The sequence below is a fragment of the Petromyzon marinus genome, unplaced genomic scaffold (assembly GCF_048934315.1).
Source record: "Petromyzon marinus isolate PM22_M1 ecotype Great Lakes invasive population unplaced genomic scaffold, UKy_Petmar_22M1.pri1.0 PM_G_Scaffold_1, whole genome shotgun sequence".
In the NCBI taxonomy this organism is placed as follows: Eukaryota; Metazoa; Chordata; class Hyperoartia; order Petromyzontiformes; family Petromyzontidae; genus Petromyzon; species Petromyzon marinus.
The window spans coordinates 5636493-5656122 of record NW_027422650.1 but is presented as its reverse complement, the minus strand read 5'-3'; positions in this window follow the sequence as shown (position 1 = coordinate 5656122).

The window sequence follows — 19630 nt, the reverse complement described above, 5'->3', positions numbered from 1 at the left end:
TAAGTTGCTGAAAAGCCTTTTTCATAAGCCTAAGTTGCTGAAATAAGCCTTTTTAATAAGTCTAAGTTGCTGAAATAAGCCTATTTAATAAGCCTAAGTTGCTAAAATAAGCCTATTTAATGAGGCTGTTTAATAAGTCTATTTAATAAGCCTATTTAATGCGCCTATTTAAAAAGCCTATTTAATAAGTCTATTTAATAAGTCTATTTAATAAGCCTATTTAATACGCCTATTTAATAAGCTTATTTAATACGCCTATTTAATAAACGTATTTAATAAGTATTTAATGAGCCTATATATTAAGTGTATTTAATACGCCTTTTTAATAAGCCTATTTAATAAAGTCTATTTAATAAGCCTATTTAATAAGTCTATTTAATAAGTCTATTTAATAAGCCTAATTAATAAGTATTTAATGAGCCTATTTAATTAGCCTATTTATTGAGCCTATTTAATAAGCCTATTTATTGAGCCTATTTAATAAGCCTATTTATTGAGCCTATTTAGTAAGCCTATTTATTGAGCGTATTTAATAAGCCTATTTAATAAGCCTATTTAATAAGTCTATTTAATAAGCCTATTTTATAAGTCTATTTAATAAGCCTATTTAATAAGCCTATTTAATAAGTATTTAATGAGCCTATTTAAAAAAGTCTATTTAATAAGCCTATTTAATAGGCGTATTTAATAAGTCTAAGTTGCTGAAATAAGCCTATTTAATAAGCCTAAGTTGCTAAAATAAGCCTATTTAATGAGGCTATTTAATAAGTCTATTTAATGAGGCTATTTAATAAGTCTATTTAATAAGCCTATTTAATAAGTATTTAACGAGCCTATTTAATAAGCCTATTTATTGAGCCTATTTAATAAGCCTATTAAATAAGCCTATTTAATAAGCCTATTTAATAAGTCTATTTAATAAGCCTATTTAATAAGCCTATTTAATAAGCCTATTAATTAAGCCTATTTAATGAGCCTATTTAATAAGCCTATTTATTGAACCTATTTAATAAGTCTATTTAATAAGCCTGTTTAATAAGCCTATTTAATAAGTATTTAATGAGCCTATTTAATAAGCCTAAGTTGCTGAATAAGCCTATTTAATAAGCCTAAGTTGCTGAAATAAGCCTATTTAATAAGCCTATTTAATAAGCCTAAGTTGCTGAAATAAGCCTATTTAATAAGCCTAAGTTGCTGAAATAAGCCTATTTAATAAGTCTAAGTTGCTGAAATAAGCCTATTTAATAAGCCTATGTTGCTGAAATAAGTATATTTAATAAGCATAAGTTGCTGAAATAAGCCTATTTAATAAGTCTAAGTTGCTGAAATAAGGCTATTTAATAAGTCTAAGTTGCTGAAATGAGCCTATTTAATCAGCGTAAGTTGCTGAAATAAGCCTATTTAATAAGCCCTAGTTGCTGAAATAAGCCTATTTAATAAGTCTAAGTTGCTGAAATAAGCCTATTTAATAAGCCTAAGTTGCTGAAATAAGCCTATTTAATAAGTCTAAGTTGCTGAAATAAGCCTATTTAATAAGCCTAAGTTGCTAAAATAAGCCTATTTAATGAGGCTATTTAATAAGTCTATTGAATAAGCCTATTTAATAAGCCTATTTAATAAGCCTATTTAATAAGTCTATTTAATAAGTCTATTTAATAAGCCTATTTAAAGAGTATTCAATGAGCCTATTTATTAAGCCTATTTATTGAGCCTATTTAATAAGCCTATTTATTAAGCCTATTTATTAAGCCTATTTATTGAGCCTATTTTTAATAAGCCTATTTATTAAGCCTATTTAATACGCCTATTTAATAAGTCTATTTAATAAGCCTATTTAATAAGCCTATTTAATAAGTCTATTTAATATGCCTATTTATTGAGCCTATTTAATAAGCCTATTTAATAAGTCTATTTAATAAGTATTTAATGAGCCTATTTAATCAGTCTATTTAATAAGCCTATTTAATAGGCCTATTTAATAAGTCTAAGTTGCTGAAATAAGCCTATTTAATAAGCCTAAGTTGCTGAAAAGCCTATTTCATAAGCCTAAGTTGCTGAAATAAGCCTTTTTAATAAGTCTAAGTTGCTGAAATAAGCCTATTTAATAAGCCTAAGTTGCTAAAATAAGCCTATTTAATGAGGCTGTTTAATAAGTCTATTTAATAAGCCTATTTAATAAGCCTATTTAATGCGCCTATTTAAAAAGCCTATTTAATATGTCTATTTAATAAGTCTATTTAATAAGCCTATTTAATAAGTATTTAACGTGCCTATTTAATAAGCCTATTTATTGAGCCTATTTAATAAGCCTATTTATTAAGCCAATTAAATAAGCCTATTTAATAAGCCTATTTAATAAGTCTATTTAATAAGCCTATTTAATAAGCCTATTTAATAAGCCTATTAATTAAGCCTATTTAATGAGCCTATTTAATAAGCCTATTTATTGAACCTATTTAATAAGTCTATTTAATAAGCCTGTTTAATAAGCCTATTTAATAAGTATTTAATGAGCCTATTTAATAAGCCTAAGTTGCTGAATAAGCCTATTTAATAAGCCTAAGTTGCTGAAATAAGCCTATTTAATAAGCCTATTTAATAAGCCTAAGTTGCTGAAATAAGCCTATTTAATAAGCCTAAGTTGCTGAAATAAGGCTATTTAATAAGTCTAAGGTGCTGAAATAAGCCTATTTAATAAGCCTATGTTGCTGAAATAAGTATATTTAATAAGCATAAGTTGCTGAAATAAGCCTATTTAATAAGTCTAAGTTGCTGAAATAAGGCTATTTAATAAGTCTAAGTTGCTGAAATGAGCCTATTTAATCAGCGTAAGTTGCTGAAATAAGCCTATTTAATAAGCCCTAGTTGCTGAAATAAGCCTATTTAATAAGTCTAAGTTGCTGAAATAAGCCTATTTAATAAGCCTAAGTTGCTGAAATAAGCCTATTTAATAAGTCTAAGTTGCTGAAATAAGCCTATTTAATAAGCCTAAGTTGCTAAAATAAGCCTATTTAATGAGGCTATTTAATAAGTCTATTGAATAAGCCTATTTAATAAGCCTATTTAATAAGCCTATTTAATAAGTCTATTTAATAAGTCTATTTAATAAGCCTATTTAAAGAGTATTCAATGAGCCTATTTATTAAGCCTATTTATTGAGCCTATTTAATAAGCCTATTTATTAAGCCTATTTATTAAGCCTATTTATTGAGCCTATTTTTAATAAGCCTATTTATTAAGCCTATTTAATACGCCTATTTAATAAGTCTATTTAATAAGCCTATTTAATAAGCCTATTTAATAAGTCTATTTAATATGCCTATTTATTGAGCCTATTTAATAAGCCTATTTAATAAGTCTATTTAATAAGTATTTAATGAGCCTATTTAATCAGTCTATTTAATAAGCCTATTTAATAGGCCTATTTAATAAGTCTAAGTTGCTGAAATAAGCCTATTTAATAAGCCTAAGTTGCTGAAAAGCCTATTTCATAAGCCTAAGTTGCTGAAATAAGCCTTTTTAATAAGTCTAAGTTGCTGAAATAAGCCTATTTAATAAGCCTAAGTAGCTAAAATAAGCCTATTTAATGAGGCTGTTTAATAAGTCTATTTAATAAGCCTATTTAATAAGCCTATTTAATGCGCCTATTTAAAAAGCCTATTTAATATGTCTATTTAATAAGTCTATTTAATAAGCCTATTTAATAAGTATTTAACGAGCCTATTTAATAAGCCTATTTATTGAGCCTATTTAATAAGCCTATTAAATAAGCCTATTTAATAAGCCTATTTAATAAGCCTATTTAATAAGTCTATTTAATAAGCCTATTTAATAAGCCTATTTAATAAGCCTATTAATTAAGCCTATTTAATGAGCCTATTTAATAAGCCTATTTATTGAACCTATTTAATAAGTCTATTTAATAAGCCTGTTTAATAAGCCTATTTAATAAGTATTTAATGAGCCTATTTAATAAGCCTAAGTTGCTGAATAAGCCTATTTAATAAGCCTAAGTTGCTGAAATAAGCCTATTTAATAAGCCTATTTAATAAGCCTAAGTTGCTGAAATAAGCCTATTTAATAAGCCTAAGTTGCTGAAATAAGGCTATTTAATAAGTCTAAGGTGCTGAAATAAGCCTATTTAATAAGCCTATGTTGCTGAAATAAGTATATTTAATAAGCATAAGTTGCTGAAATAAGCCTATTTAATAAGTCTAAGTTGCTGAAATAAGGCTATTTAATAAGTCTAAGTTGCTGAAATGAGCCTATTTAATCAGCGTAAGTTGCTGAAATAAGCCTATTTAATAAGCCCTAGTTGCTGAAATAAGCCTATTTAATAAGGCTATTTAATAAGCCTAAGTTGCTGAAATAAGCCTATTTAATAAGTCTAAGTTGCTGAAATAAGCCTATTTAATAAGCCTAAGTTTCTGAAATAAGCCTATTTAATAAGTCTAAGTTGCTGAAATAAGGCTATTTAATAAGCTTAAGTTGCTCAAATGAGCCTATTTAATAAGCCTAAGTTGCTGAAATAAGCCTATTTAATAAGCCTAAGTTGCTAAAATAAGCCTATTTAATGAGGCTATTTAATAAGTCTATTTAATAAGCCTATTTAATAAGCCTATTTAATAAGCCTATTTAATAAGCCTATTTAATAAGTCTATTTAATAAGTCTATTTAATAAGCCTATTTAAAGAGTATTCAATGAGCCTATTTATTAAGCCTATTTATTGAGCCTATTTAATAAGCCTATTTAGTAAGCCTATTTATTAAGCCTATTTATTGAGCCTATTTAATAAGCCTATTTATTAAGCCTATTTAATACGCCTATTTAATAAGTCTATTTAATAAGCCTATTTAATAAGCCTATTTAATAAGCCTATTTAATACGCCTATTTATTGAGCCTATTTAATAAGTCTATTTAATAAGCCTATTTAATAAGCCTATTTAATAAGTATTTAATGAGCCTATTTAATCAGTCTATTTAATAAGCCTATTTAATAGGCCTATTCAATAAGTCTAAGTTGCTGATATAAGCCTATTTAATAAGCCTAAGTTGCTGAAAAGCCTATTTCATAAGCCTAAGTTGCTGAAATAAGCCTTTTTAATAAGTCTAAGTTGCTGAAATAAGCCTATTTAATAAGCCTAAGTTGCTAAGATAAGCCTATTTAATGAGGCTGTTTAATAAGTCTATTTAATAAGCCTATTTAATAAGCCTATTTAATGAGCCTATTTAAAAAGCCTATTTAATAAGTCTATTTAATAAGCCTATTTAATAAGTATTTAACGAGCCTATTTAATAAGCCTATTTATTGAGCCTATTTAATAAGCCTATTTATTAAGCCAATTAAATAAGCCTATTTAATAAGCCTATTTTATAAGTCTATTTAATAAGCCTATTTAATAAGCCTATTTAATAAGCCTATTAATTAAGCCTATTTAATGAGCCTATTTAATAAGCCTATTTATTGAACCTATTTAATAAGTCTATTTAATAAGCCTGTTTAATAAGCCTATTTAATAAGTATTTAATTAGCCTATTTAATAAGCCTAAGTTGCTGAATAAGCCTATTTAATAAGCCTAAGTTGCTGAAATAAGCCTATTTAATAAGCCTATTTAATAAGCCTAAGTTGCTGAATAGGCCTATTTAATAAGCCTAAGTTGCTGAAATAAGGCTATTTAATAAGCCTAAGTTGCTGAAATAAGCCTATTTAATAAGCCTAAGTTGCTGAAATAAGGCTATTTAATAAGTCTAAGTTGCTGAAATAAGCCTATTTAATAAGTCTAAGTTGCTGAAATAAGGCTATTTAATAAGTCTAAGTTGCTGAAATAAGCCTATTTAATCAGCGTAAGTTGCTGAAATAAGCCTATTTAATAAGCCCAAGTTGCTTAAATAAGCCTATTTAATAAGGCTATTTAATAAGCCTAAGTTGCTGAAAGAAGCCTATTTAATAATCGTAAGTTGCTGAAATAAGCCTATTTAATAAGTCTAAGTTGCTGAAATAATCCTATTTAATAAGCCTAAGTTGCTGAAATAAGTATATTTAATGAGCATAAGTTGCTGAAATAAGCCTATTTAATAAGTCTAAGTTGCTGAAATAAGGCTATTTAATAAGTCGATTTAATAAGTCTAAGTTGCTAAAATAAGCCTATTTAATAAGGCTATTTAATAAGCCTAAGTTGCTGAAATAAGCCTATTTAAGAAGGCTATTTAATGAGCCTAAGTTGCTGAAATAAGCCTATTTAAAAAGCCTAAGTTTCTGAACTAAGCCTATTTAAAAAGGTATATTTAATAAGTCTAAGTTGCTGAAATAAACCTATTTAAAAATGCTATTTAATAAGCCTAAGTTGCTGAAATAAACCTGTTTAATAAGGCTATTTAATAAGCGTAAGTTGCTGAAATAAGCTTATTTAATAAGCCTAAGTTGCTGAAATAAGCCTATTTAATAAGGCTATTTAATAAGTCTAAGTTGCTGAAATAAACCTTTTTAATAAGCCTAAGTTGCTAAAAAAAGCCTATTTAATGAGGCTATTTAATAAGTTCATTTAATAAGCCTATTTAATAAGCCTATTTAATACGCCTATTTAATAAGCCTATTTAATACGCCTATTTAATAAACCTATTTAATAAGTATTTAATGAGCCTATTTATTAAGTCTATTTAATACGCCTTTTAAATAAGCCTATTTAATAAAGTCTATTTAATAAGCCTATTTAATAAGTCTATTTAATAAGTCTATTTAATAAGCCTATTTAATAAGTATTTAATGAGCCTATTTAATAAGCCTATTTATTGAGCCTATTTAATAAGCCTATTTAATAAGCCTATTTATTGAGCCTATTTAATAAGTCTATTTAATAAGCCTATTTAATAAGCCTATTTAATAAGTATTTAATGAGCCTATTTAATAAGTCTATTTAATAAGCCTATTTAATAGGCCTATTTAATAAGTCTAAGTTGCTGAAATAAGCTTATTTAATAAGCCTAAGTTGCTGAAATAAGCCTATATAATAAGGCTATTTAATAATCATAAGTTGCTGAATTAAGCCTATTTAATAAGCCTAAGTTGCTAAAATAAGCCTATTTAATGAGGCTATTTAATAAGCCTAAGTTGCTGAAATAAGCCTATTTAAGAAGGCTATTTAATGAGCCTAAGTTGCTGAAATAAGCCTATTTAAAAAGCCTAAGTTTCTGAACTAAGCCTATTTAAAAAGGTATATTTAATAAGTCTAAGTTGCTGAAATAAACCTATTTAAAAATGCTATTTAATAAGCCTAAGTTGCTGAAATAAACCTGTTTAATAAGGCTATTTAATAAGCGTAAGTTGCTGAAATAAGCTTATTTAATAAGCCTAAGTTGCTGAAATAAAACTATTTAATAAGCCTAAGTTGCTAAAAAAAGCCTATTTAATGAGGCTATTTAATAAGTTCATTTAATAAGCCTATTTAATAAGCCTATTTAATACGCCTATTTAATAAGCCTATTTAATACGCCTATTTAATAAACCTATTTAATAAGTATTTAATGAGCCTATTTATTAAGTCTATTTAATACGCCTTTTAAATAAGCCTATTTAATAAAGTCTATTTAATAAGCCTATTTAATAAGTCTATTTAATAAGTCTATTTAATAAGCCTATTTAATAAGTATTTAATGAGCCTATTTAATAAGCCTATTTATTGAGCCTATTTAATAAGCCTATTTAATAAGCCTATTTAATAAGCCTATTTAATAAGTCTATTTAATAAGCCTACTTAATAAGCCTATTTAATAAGTATTTAATGAGCCTATTTAATAAGTCTATTTAATAAGCCTATTTAATAGGCCTATTTAATAAGTCTAAGTTGCTGAAATAAGCTTATTTAATAAGCCTAAGTTGCTGAAATAAGCCTATATAATAAGGCTATTTAATAAGCATAAGTTGCTGAATTACGCCTATTTAATAAGCCTAAGTTGCTAAAATAAGCCTATTTAATGAGGCTATTTAATAAGTCTATTTAATGAGGCTATTTAATAAGTCTATTTAATAAGCCTATTTAATGAGACTATTTAATACGCCTATTTAATAAACCTATTTAATAAGTATTTAATGAGCCTATTTAATAAGTCTATTTAATAAGCCTGTTTAATAAGCCTTTTTAATAAGTATTTAATGAGCCTATTTAATAAGCCTAAGTTGCTGAATAAGCCTATTTAATAAACCTGAGTTGCTGAAATAAGCCTATTTAATAAGCCTATTTAATAAGCCTAAGTTGCTGAATAAGCCTATTTAATAAGCCTAAGTTTCTGAACTAAGCCTATTTAAAAAGGTCTATTTAATAAGTCTAAGTTGCTGAAATAAACCTATTTAAAAATGCTATTTAATACGCCTAAGTTGCTGAAATAAACCTGATTAATAAGGCTATTTAATAAGCATAAGTTGCTGAAATAAGCCTATTTAATAAGCCTACGTTGCTGAACTAATCCTATATAAAAAGGTCTATTTAATAAGTCTAAGTTGGTGAAATAAACCTATTTAAAAATGCTATTTAATAAGCCTAAGTTGCTGAAAAAAACCTGTTTAATAAGGCTATTTAATAAGTGTAAGTTGCTGAAATAAACCTGTTTAATAAGCCTAAGTTGCTGAAATAAGCCTATTTAATAAGGCTATTTAATGTCTAAGTTGCTGAAATAAACCTATTTAATAAGCCTAAGTTGCTAAAAAAGCATATTTAATGAGGCTATTTAATAAGTTCATTTAATAAGCCTATTTAATAAGCCTATTTAATACGCCTATTTAATAAGCCTATTTAATACGCCTATTTAATAAACCTATTTAATAAGTATTTAATGAGCCTATTTATTAAGTCTATTTAATACGCCTTTTAAATAAGCCTATTTAATAAAGTCTATTTAATAAGCCTATTTAATAAGTCTATTTAATAAGTCTATTTAATAAGCCTATTTAATAAGTATTTAATGAGCCTATTTAATAAGCCTATTTATTGAGCCTATTTAATAAGCCTATTTAATAAGCCTATTTAATAAGCCTATTTAATAAGCCTATTTTATAAGCCTATTTAATAAGCCTATTTAATAAGCCTATTTATTGTGCCTATTTAATAAGTCTATTTAATAAGCCTATTTAATAAGCCTATTTAATAAGTATTTAATGAGCCTATTTATTAAGTCTATTTAATACGCCTTTTAAATAAGCCTATTTAATAAAGTCTATTTAATAAGCCTATTTAATAAGTCTATTTAATAAGTCTATTTAATAAGCCTATTTAATAAGTATTTAATGAGCCTATTTAATAAGCCTATTTATTGAGCCTATTTAATAAGCCTATTTAATAAGCCTATTTATTGAGCCTATTTAATAAGTCTATTTAATAAGCCTATTTAATAAGCCTATTTAATAAGTATTTAATGAGCCTATTTAATAAGTCTATTTAATAAGCCTATTTAATAGGCCTATTTAATAAGTCTAAGTTGCTGAAATAAGCTTATTTAATAAGCCTAAGTTGCTGAAATAAGCCTATATAATAAGGCTATTTAATAATCATAAGTTGCTGAATTAAGCCTATTTAATAAGCCTAAGTTGCTAAAATAAGCCTATTTAATGAGGCTATTTAATAAGCCTAAGTTGCTGAAATAAGCCTATTTAAGAAGGCTATTTAATGAGCCTAAGTTGCTGAAATAAGCCTATTTAAAAAGCCTAAGTTTCTGAACTAAGCCTATTTAAAAAGGTATATTTAATAAGTCTAAGTTGCTGAAATAAACCTATTTAAAAATGCTATTTAATAAGCCTAAGTTGCTGAAATAAACCTGTTTAATAAGGCTATTTAATAAGCGTAAGTTGCTGAAATAAGCTTATTTAATAAGCCTAAGTTGCTGAAATAAAACTATTTAATAAGCCTAAGTTGCTAAAAAAAGCCTATTTAATGAGGCTATTTAATAAGTTCATTTAATAAGCCTATTTAATAAGCCTATTTAATACGCCTATTTAATAAGCCTATTTAATACGCCTATTTAATAAACCTATTTAATAAGTATTTAATGAGCCTATTTATTAAGTCTATTTAATACGCCTTTTAAATAAGCCTATTTAATAAAGTCTATTTAATAAGCCTATTTAATAAGTCTATTTAATAAGTCTATTTAATAAGCCTATTTAATAAGTATTTAATGAGCCTATTTAATAAGCCTATTTATTGAGCCTATTTAATAAGCCTATTTAATAAGCCTATTTAATAAGCCTATTTAATAAGTCTATTTAATAAGCCTACTTAATAAGCCTATTTAATAAGTATTTAATGAGCCTATTTAATAAGTCTATTTAATAAGCCTATTTAATAGGCCTATTTAATAAGTCTAAGTTGCTGAAATAAGCTTATTTAATAAGCCTAAGTTGCTGAAATAAGCCTATATAATAAGGCTATTTAATAAGCATAAGTTGCTGAATTAAGCCTATTTAATAAGCCTAAGTTGCTAAAATAAGCCTATTTAATGAGGCTATTTAATAAGTCTATTTAATGAGGCTATTTAATAAGTCTATTTAATAAGCCTATTTAATGAGACTATTTAATACGCCTATTTAATAAACCTATTTAATAAGTATTTAATGAGCCTATTTAATAAGTCTATTTAATAAGCCTGTTTAATAAGCCTTTTTAATAAGTATTTAATGAGCCTATTTAATAAGCCTAAGTTGCTGAATAAGCCTATTTAATAAACCTGAGTTGCTGAAATAAGCCTATTTAATAAGCCTATTTAATAAGCCTAAGTTGCTGAATAAGCCTATTTAATAAGCCTAAGTTTCTGAACTAAGCCTATTTAAAAAGGTCTATTTAATAAGTCTAAGTTGCTGAAATAAACCTATTTAAAAATGCTATTTAATACGCCTAAGTTGCTGAAATAAACCTGATTAATAAGGCTATTTAATAAGCATAAGTTGCTGAAATAAGCCTATTTAATAAGCCTACGTTGCTGAACTAATCCTATATAAAAAGGTCTATTTAATAAGTCTAAGTTGGTGAAATAAACCTATTTAAAAATGCTATTTAATAAGCCTAAGTTGCTGAAAAAAACCTGTTTAATAAGGCTATTTAATAAGTGTAAGTTGCTGAAATAAACCTGTTTAATAAGCCTAAGTTGCTGAAATAAGCCTATTTAATAAGGCTATTTAATGTCTAAGTTGCTGAAATAAACCTATTTAATAAGCCTAAGTTGCTAAAAAAGCATATTTAATGAGGCTATTTAATAAGTTCATTTAATAAGCCTATTTAATAAGCCTATTTAATACGCCTATTTAATAAGCCTATTTAATACGCCTATTTAATAAACCTATTTAATAAGTATTTAATGAGCCTATTTATTAAGTCTATTTAATACGCCTTTTAAATAAGCCTATTTAATAAAGTCTATTTAATAAGCCTATTTAATAAGTCTATTTAATAAGTCTATTTAATAAGCCTATTTAATAAGTATTTAATGAGCCTATTTAATAAGCCTATTTATTGAGCCTATTTAATAAGCCTATTTAATAAGCCTATTTAATAAGCCTATTTAATAAGCCTATTTTATAAGCCTATTTAATAAGCCTATTTAATAAGCCTATTTATTGTGCCTATTTAATAAGTCTATTTAATAAGCCTATTTAATAAGCCTATTTAATAAGTATTTAATGAGCCTATTTAATAAGTCTATTTAATAAGCCTATTTAATAGGCCTATTTAATAAGTCTAAGTTGCTGAAATAAGCTTATTTAATAAGCCTAAGTTGCTGAAATAAGCCTATATAATAAGGCTATTTAATAAGCATAAGTTGCTGAATTAAGCCTATTTAATAAGCCTAAGTTGCTAAAATAAGCCTATTTAATGAGGCTATTTAATAAGTCTATTTAATGAGGCTATTTAATAAGTCTATTTAATAAGCCTATTTAATGAGACTATTTAATACGCCTATTTAATAAACCTATTTAATAAGTATTTAATGAGCCTATTTAATAAGTCTATTTTATAAGCCTGTTTAATAAGCCTTTTTAATAAGTATTTAATGAGCCTATTTAATAAGCCTAAGTTGCTGAATAAGCCTATTTAATAAACCTGAGTTGCTGAAATAAGCCTATTTAATAAGCCTATTTAATAAGCCTAAGTTGCTGAATAAGCCTATTTAATAAGCCTAAGTTTCTGAACTAAGCCTATTTAAAAAGGTCTATTTAATAAGTCTAAGTTGCTGAAATAAACCTATTTAAAAATGCTATTTAATAAGCCTAAGTTGCTGAAATAAACCTGTTTAATAAGGCTATTTAATAAGTGTAAGTTGCTGAAATAAGCTTATTTAATAAGCCTAAGTTGCTGAAATAAGCATATTTAATAAGGCTATTTAATGTCTAAGTTGCTGAAATAAACCTATTTAATAAGCCTAAGTTGCTAAAAAAGCCTATTTAATGAGGCTATTTAATAAGTTAATTTAATAAGCCTATTTAATAAGCCTATTTAATACGCCTATTTAATAAGCCTATTTAATACGCCTATTTAATAAACCTATTTAATAAGTATTTAATGAGCCTATTTATTAAGTCTATTTAATACGCCTTTTAAATAAGCCTATTTAATAAAGTCTATTTAATAAGCCTATTTAATATGTCTATTTAATAAGTCTATTTAATAAGCCTATTTAATAAGTATTTAATGAGCCTATTTAATAAGCCTATTTATTGAGCCTATTTAATAAGCCTATTTAATAAGCCTATTTAATAAGCCTATTTAATAAGCCTATTTTATAAGCCTATTTAATAAGCCTATTTAATAAGCCTATTTATTGTGCCTATTTAATAAGTCTATTTAATAAGCCTATTTAATAAGCCTATTTAATAAGTATTTAATGAGCCTATTTAATAAGTCTATTTAATAAGCCTATTTAATAGGCCTATATAATAAGTCTAAGTTGCTGAAATAAGCTTATTTAATAAGCCTAAGTTGCTGAAATAAGCCTATATAATAAGGCTATTTAATAAGCATAAGTTGCTGAATTAAGCCTATTTAATAAGCCTAAGTTGCTAAAATAAGCCTATTTAATGAGGCTATTTAATAAGTCTATTTAATGAGGCTATTTAATAAGTCTATTTAATAAGCCTATTTAATGAGACTATTTAATACGCCTATTTAATAAACCTATTTAATAAGTATTTAATGAGCCTATTTAATAAGTCTATTTAATAAGCCTGTTTAATAAGCCTTTTTAATAAGTATTTAATGAGCCTATTTAATAAGCCTAAGTTGCTGAATAAGCCTATTTAATAAGCCTGAGTTGCTGAAATAAGCCTATTTAATAAGCCTATTTAATAAGCCTAAGTTGCTGAATAAGCCTATTTAATAAGCCTACGTTTCTGAACTAAGCCTATTTAAAAAGGTCTATTTAATAAGTCTAACTTTCTGAAATAAACCTATTTAAAAATGCTATTTAAAACGCCTAAGTTGCTGAAATAAACCTGATTAATAAGGCTATTTAATAAGCATAAGTTGCTGAAATAAGCCTATTTAATAAGCCCTAGTTGCTGAAATAAGCCTATTTAATAAGTCTAAGTTGCTGAAATAAGCCTATTTAATAAGCCTAAGTTGCTGAAATGAGCCTATTTAATAAGCCTAAGTTGCTGAAATAAGGCTATTTAATAAGTCTAAGTCGCTGAAATAAGCCTATTTAATAAGCCTAAGTTGCTAAAATAAGCCTATTTAATGAGGCTATTTAATAAGTCTATTTAATAAGCCTATTTAATAAGCCTATTTAATAAGCCTATTTAATAAGTCTATTTAATAAATATATTTAATAAGCCTATTTAAAGAGTATTCAATGAGCCTATTTATTAAGCCTATTTATTGAGCCTATTTAATAAGCCTATTTATTAAGCCTATTTATTAAGCCTATTTATTGAGCCTATTTAATAAGCCTATTTATTAAGCCTATTTAATACGCCTATTTAATATGTCTATTTAATAAGCCTATTTAATAAGCCTATTTAATAAGTCTATTTAATAAGCCTATTTATTGAGACTATTTAATACGCCTATTTAATAAACCTATTTAATAAGTATTTAATGAGCCTATTTAATAAGTCTATTTAATAAGCCTGTTTAATAAGCCTTTTTAATAAGTATTTAATGAGCCTATTTAATAAGCCTAAGTTGCTGAATAAGCCTATTTAATAAGCCTGAGTTGCTGAAATAAGCCTATTTAATAAGTCTAACTTTCTGAAATAAACCTATTTAAAAATGCTATTTAAAACGCCTAAGTTGCTGAAATAAACCTGATTAATAAGGCTATTTAATAAGCATAAGTTGCTGAAATAAGCCTATTTAATAAGCCCTAGTTGCTGAAATAAGCCTATTTAATAAGTCTAAGTTGCTGAAATAAGCCTATTTAATAAGCCTAAGTTGCTGAAATAAGCCTATTTAATAAGTCTAAGTTGCTGAAATAAGGCGATTTAATAAGCTTAAGTTGCTGAAATGAGCCTATTTAATAAGCCTGAGTTGCTGAAATAAGCCTATTTAATAAGCCTATTTAATAAGCCTAAGTTGCTGAATAAGCCTATTTAATAAGCCTACGTTTCTGAACTAAGCCTATTTAAAAAGGTCTATTTAATAAGTCTAACTTTCTGAAATAAACCTATTTAAAAATGCTATTTAAAACGCCTAAGTTGCTGAAATAAACCTGATTAATAAGGCTATTTAATAAGCATAAGTTGCTGAAATAAGCCTATTTAATAAGCCCTAGTTGCTGAAATAAGCCTATTTAATAAGTCTAAGTTGCTGAAATAAGCCTATTTAATAAGCCTAAGTTGCTGAAATGAGCCTATTTAATAAGCCTAAGTTGCTGAAATAAGGCTATTTAATAAGTCTAAGTCGCTGAAATAAGCCTATTTAATAAGCCTAAGTTGCTAAAATAAGCCTATTTAATGAGGCTATTTAATAAGTCTATTTAATAAGCCTATTTAATAAGCCTATTTAATAAGCCTATTTAATAATTCTATTTAATAAATATATTTAATAAGCCTATTTAAAGAGTATTCAATGAGCCTATTTATTAAGCCTATTTATTGAGCCTATTTAATAAGCCTATTTATTAAGCCTATTTAATACGCCTATTTAATAAGTCTATTTAATAAGCCTATTTAATAAGCCTATTTAATAAGTCTATTTAATAAGCCTATTTATTGAGACTATTTAATACGCCTATTTAATAAACCTATTTAATAAGTATTTAATGAGCCTATTTAATAAGTCTATTTAATAAGCCTGTTTAATAAGCCTTTTTAATAAGTATTTAATGAGCCTATTTAATAAGCCTAAGTTGCTGAATAAGCCTATTTAATAAGCCTGAGTTGCTGAAATAAGCCTATTTAATAAGCCTATTTAATAAGCCTAAGTTGCTGAATAAGCCTATTTAATAAGCCTACGTTTCTGAACTAAGCCTAGTTAAAAAGGTCTATTTAATAAGTCTAACTTTCTGAAATAAACCTATTTAAAAATGCTATTTAAAACGCCTAAGTTGCTGAAATAAACCTGATTAATAAGGCTATTTAATAAGCATAAGTTGCTGAAATAAGCCTATTTAATAAGCCCTAGTTGCTGAAATAAGCCTATTTAATAAGTCTAAGTTGCTGAAATAAGCCTATTTAATAAGCCTAAGTTGCTGAAATAAGCCTATTTAATAAGTCTAAGTTGCTGAAATAAGGCGATTTAATAAGCTTAAGTTGCTGAAATGAGCCTATTTAATAAGCCTGAGTTGCTGAAATAAGCCTATTTAATAAGCCTATTTAATAAGCATAAGTTGCTGAATAAGCCTATTTAATAAGCCTACGTTTCTGAACTAAGCCTATTTAAAAAGGTCTATTTAATAAGTCTAACTTTCTGAAATAAACCTATTTAAAAATGCTATTTAAAACGCCTAAGTTGCTGAAATAAACCTGATTAATAAGGCTATTTAATAAGCATAAGTTGCTGAAATAAGCCTATTTAATAAGCCCTAGTTGCTGAAATAAGCCTATTTAATAAGTCTAAGTTGCTGAAATAAGCCTATTTAATAAGCCTAAGTTGCTGAAATGAGCCTATTTAATAAGCCTAAGTTGCTGAAATAAGGCTATTTAATAAGTCTAAGTCGCTGAAATAAGCCTATTTAATAAGCCTAAGTTGCTAAAATAAGCCTATTTAATGAGGCTATTTAATAAGTCTATTTAATAAGCCTATTTAATAAGCCTATTTAATAAGCCTATTTAATAATTCTATTTAATAAATATATTTAATAAGCCTATTTAAAGAGTATTCAATGAGCCTATTTATTAAGCCTATTTATTGAGCCTATTTAATAAGCCTATTTATTAAGCCTATTTAATACGCCTATTTAATAAGTCTATTTAATAAGCCTATTTAATAAGCCTATTTAATAAGTCTATTTAATAAGCCTATTTATTGAGACTATTTAATACGCCTATTTAATAAACCTATTTAATAAGTATTTAATGAGCCTATTTAATAAGTCTATTTAATAAGCCTGTTTAATAAGCCTTTTTAATAAGTATTTAATGAGCCTATTTAATAAGCCTAAGTTGCTGAATAAGCCTATTTAATAAGCCTGAGTTGCTGAAATAAGCCTATTTAATAAGCCTATTTAATAAGCCTAAGTTGCTGAATAAGCCTATTTAATAAGCCTACGTTTCTGAACTAAGCCTAGTTAAAAAGGTCTATTTAATAAGTCTAACTTTCTGAAATAAACCTATTTAAAAATGCTATTTAAAACGCCTAAGTTGCTGAAATAAACCTGATTAATAAGGCTATTTAATAAGCATAAGTTGCTGAAATAAGCCTATTTAATAAGCCCTAGTTGCTGAAATAAGCCTATTTAATAAGTCTAAGTTGCTGAAATAAGCCTATTTAATAAGCCTAAGTTGCTGAAATAAGCCTATTTAATAAGTCTAAGTTGCTGAAATAAGGCGATTTAATAAGCTTAAGTTGCTGAAATGAGCCTATTTAATAAGCCTGAGTTGCTGAAATAAGCCTATTTAATAAGCCTATTTAATAAGCCTAAGTTGCTGAATAAGCCTATTTAATAAGCCTACGTTTCTGAACTAAGCCTATTTAAAAAAGGTCTATTTAATAAGTCTAACTTTCTGAAATAAACCTATTTAAAAATGCTATTTAAAACGCCTAAGTTGCTGAAATAAACCTGATTAATAAGGCTATTTAATAAGCATAAGTTGCTGAAATAAGCCTATTTAATAAGCCCTAGTTGCTGAAATAAGCCTATTTAATAAGTCTAAGTTGCTGAAATAAGCCTATTTAATAAGCCTAAGTTGCTGAAATGAGCCTATTTAATAAGCCTAAGTTGCTGAAATAAGGCTATTTAATAAGTCTAAGTCGCTGAAATAAGCCTATTTAATAAGCCTAAGTTGCTAAAATAAGCCTATTTAATGAGGCTATTTAATAAGTCTATTTAATAAGCCTATTTAATAAGCCTATTTAATAAGCCTATTTAATAATTCTATTTAATAAATATATTTAATAAGCCTATTTAAAGAGTATTCAATGAGCCTATTTATTAAGCCTATTTATTGAGCCTATTTAATAAGCCTATTTATTAAGCCTATTTATTAAGCCTATTTATTGAGCCTATTTAATAAGCCTATTTATTAAGCCTATTTAATACGCCTATTTAATAAGTCTATTTAATAAGCCTATTTAATAAGCCTATTTAATAAGTCTATTTAATAAGCCTATTTATTGAGACTATTTAATACGCCTATTTAATAAACCTATTTAATAAGTATTTAATGAGCCTATTTAATAAGTCTATTTAATAAGCCTGTTTAATAAGCCTTTTTAATAAGTATTTAATGAGCCTATTTAATAAGCCTAAGTTGCTGAATAAGCCTATTTAATAAGCCTGAGTTGCTGAAATAAGCCTATTTAATAAGCCTATTTAATAAGCCTAAGTTGCTGAATAAGCCTATATAATAAGCCTACGTTTCTGAACTAAGCCTATTTAAAAAGGTCTATTTAATAAGTCTAACTTTCTGAAATAAACCTATTTAAAAATGCTATTTAAAACGCCTAAGTTGCTGAAATAAACCTGATTAATAAGGCTATTTAATAAGCATAAGTTGCTGAAATAAGCCTATTTAATAAGCCCTAGTTGCTGAAATAAGCCTATTTAATAAGTCTAAGTTGCTGAAATAAGCCTATTTAATAAGCCTAAGTTGCTGAAATAAGCCTATTTAATAAGCCTAAGTTGCTGAAATGAGCCTATTTAATAAGCCTAAGTTGCTCAAATAAGGCTATTTAATAAGTCTAAGTCGCTGAAATAAGCCTATTTAATAAGCCTAAGTTGCTAAAATAAGCCTATTTAATGAGGCTATTTAATAAGTCTATTTAATAAGCCTATTTAATAAGCCTATTTAATAAGCCTATTTAATAAGTCTATTTAATAAATATATTTAATAAGCCTATTTAAAGAGTATTCAATGAGCCTATTTATTAAGCCTATTTATTGAGCCTATTTAATAAGCCTATTTATTAAGCCTATTTATTAAGCCTATTTATTGAGCCTATTTAATAAGCCTATTTATTAAGCCTATTTAATACGCCTATTTAATATGTCTATTTAATAAGCCTATTTAATAAGCCTATTTAATAAGTCTATTTAATAAGCCTATTTATTGAGACTATTTAATACGCCTATTTAATAAACCTATTTAATAAGTATTTAATGAGCCTATTTAATAAGTCTATTTAATAAGCCTGTTTAATAAGCCTTTTTAATAAGTATTTAATGAGCCTATTTAATAAGCCTAAGTTGCTGAATAAGCCTATTTAATAAGCCTGAGTTGCTGAAATAAGCCTATTTAATAAGTCTAACTTTCTGAAATAAACCTATTTAAAAATGCTATTTAAAACGCCTAAGTTGCTGAAATAAACCTGATTAATAAGGCTATTTAATAAGCATAAGTTGCTGAAATAAGCCTATTTAATAAGCCCTAGTTGCTGAAATAAGCCTATTTAATAAGTCTAAGTTGCTGAAATAAGCCTATTTAATAAGCCTAAGTTGCTGAAATAAGCCTATTTAATAAGTCTAAGTTGCTGAAATAAGGCGATTTAATAAGCTTAAGTTGCTGAAATGAGCCTATTTAATAAGCCTGAGTTGCTGAAATAAGCCTATTTAATAAGCCTATTTAATAAGCCTAAGTTGCTGAATAAGCCTATTTAATAAGCCTACGTTTCTGAACTAAGCCTATTTAAAAAGGTCTATTTAATAAGTCTAACTTTCTGAAATAAACCTATTTAAAAATGCTATTTAAAACGCCTAAGTTGCTGAAATAAACCTGATTAATAAGGCTATTTAATAAGCATAAGTTGCTGAAATAAGCCTATTTAATAAGCCCTAGTTGCTGAAATAAGCCTATTTAATAAGTCTAAGTTGCTGAAATAAGCCTATTTAATAAGCCTAAGTTGCTGAAATGAGCCTATTTAATAAGCCTAAGTTGCTGAAATAAGGCTATTTAATAAGTCTAAGTCGCTGAAATAAGCCTATTTAATAAGCCTAAGTTGCTAAAATAAGCCTATTTAATGAGGCTATTTAATAAGTCTATTTAATAAGC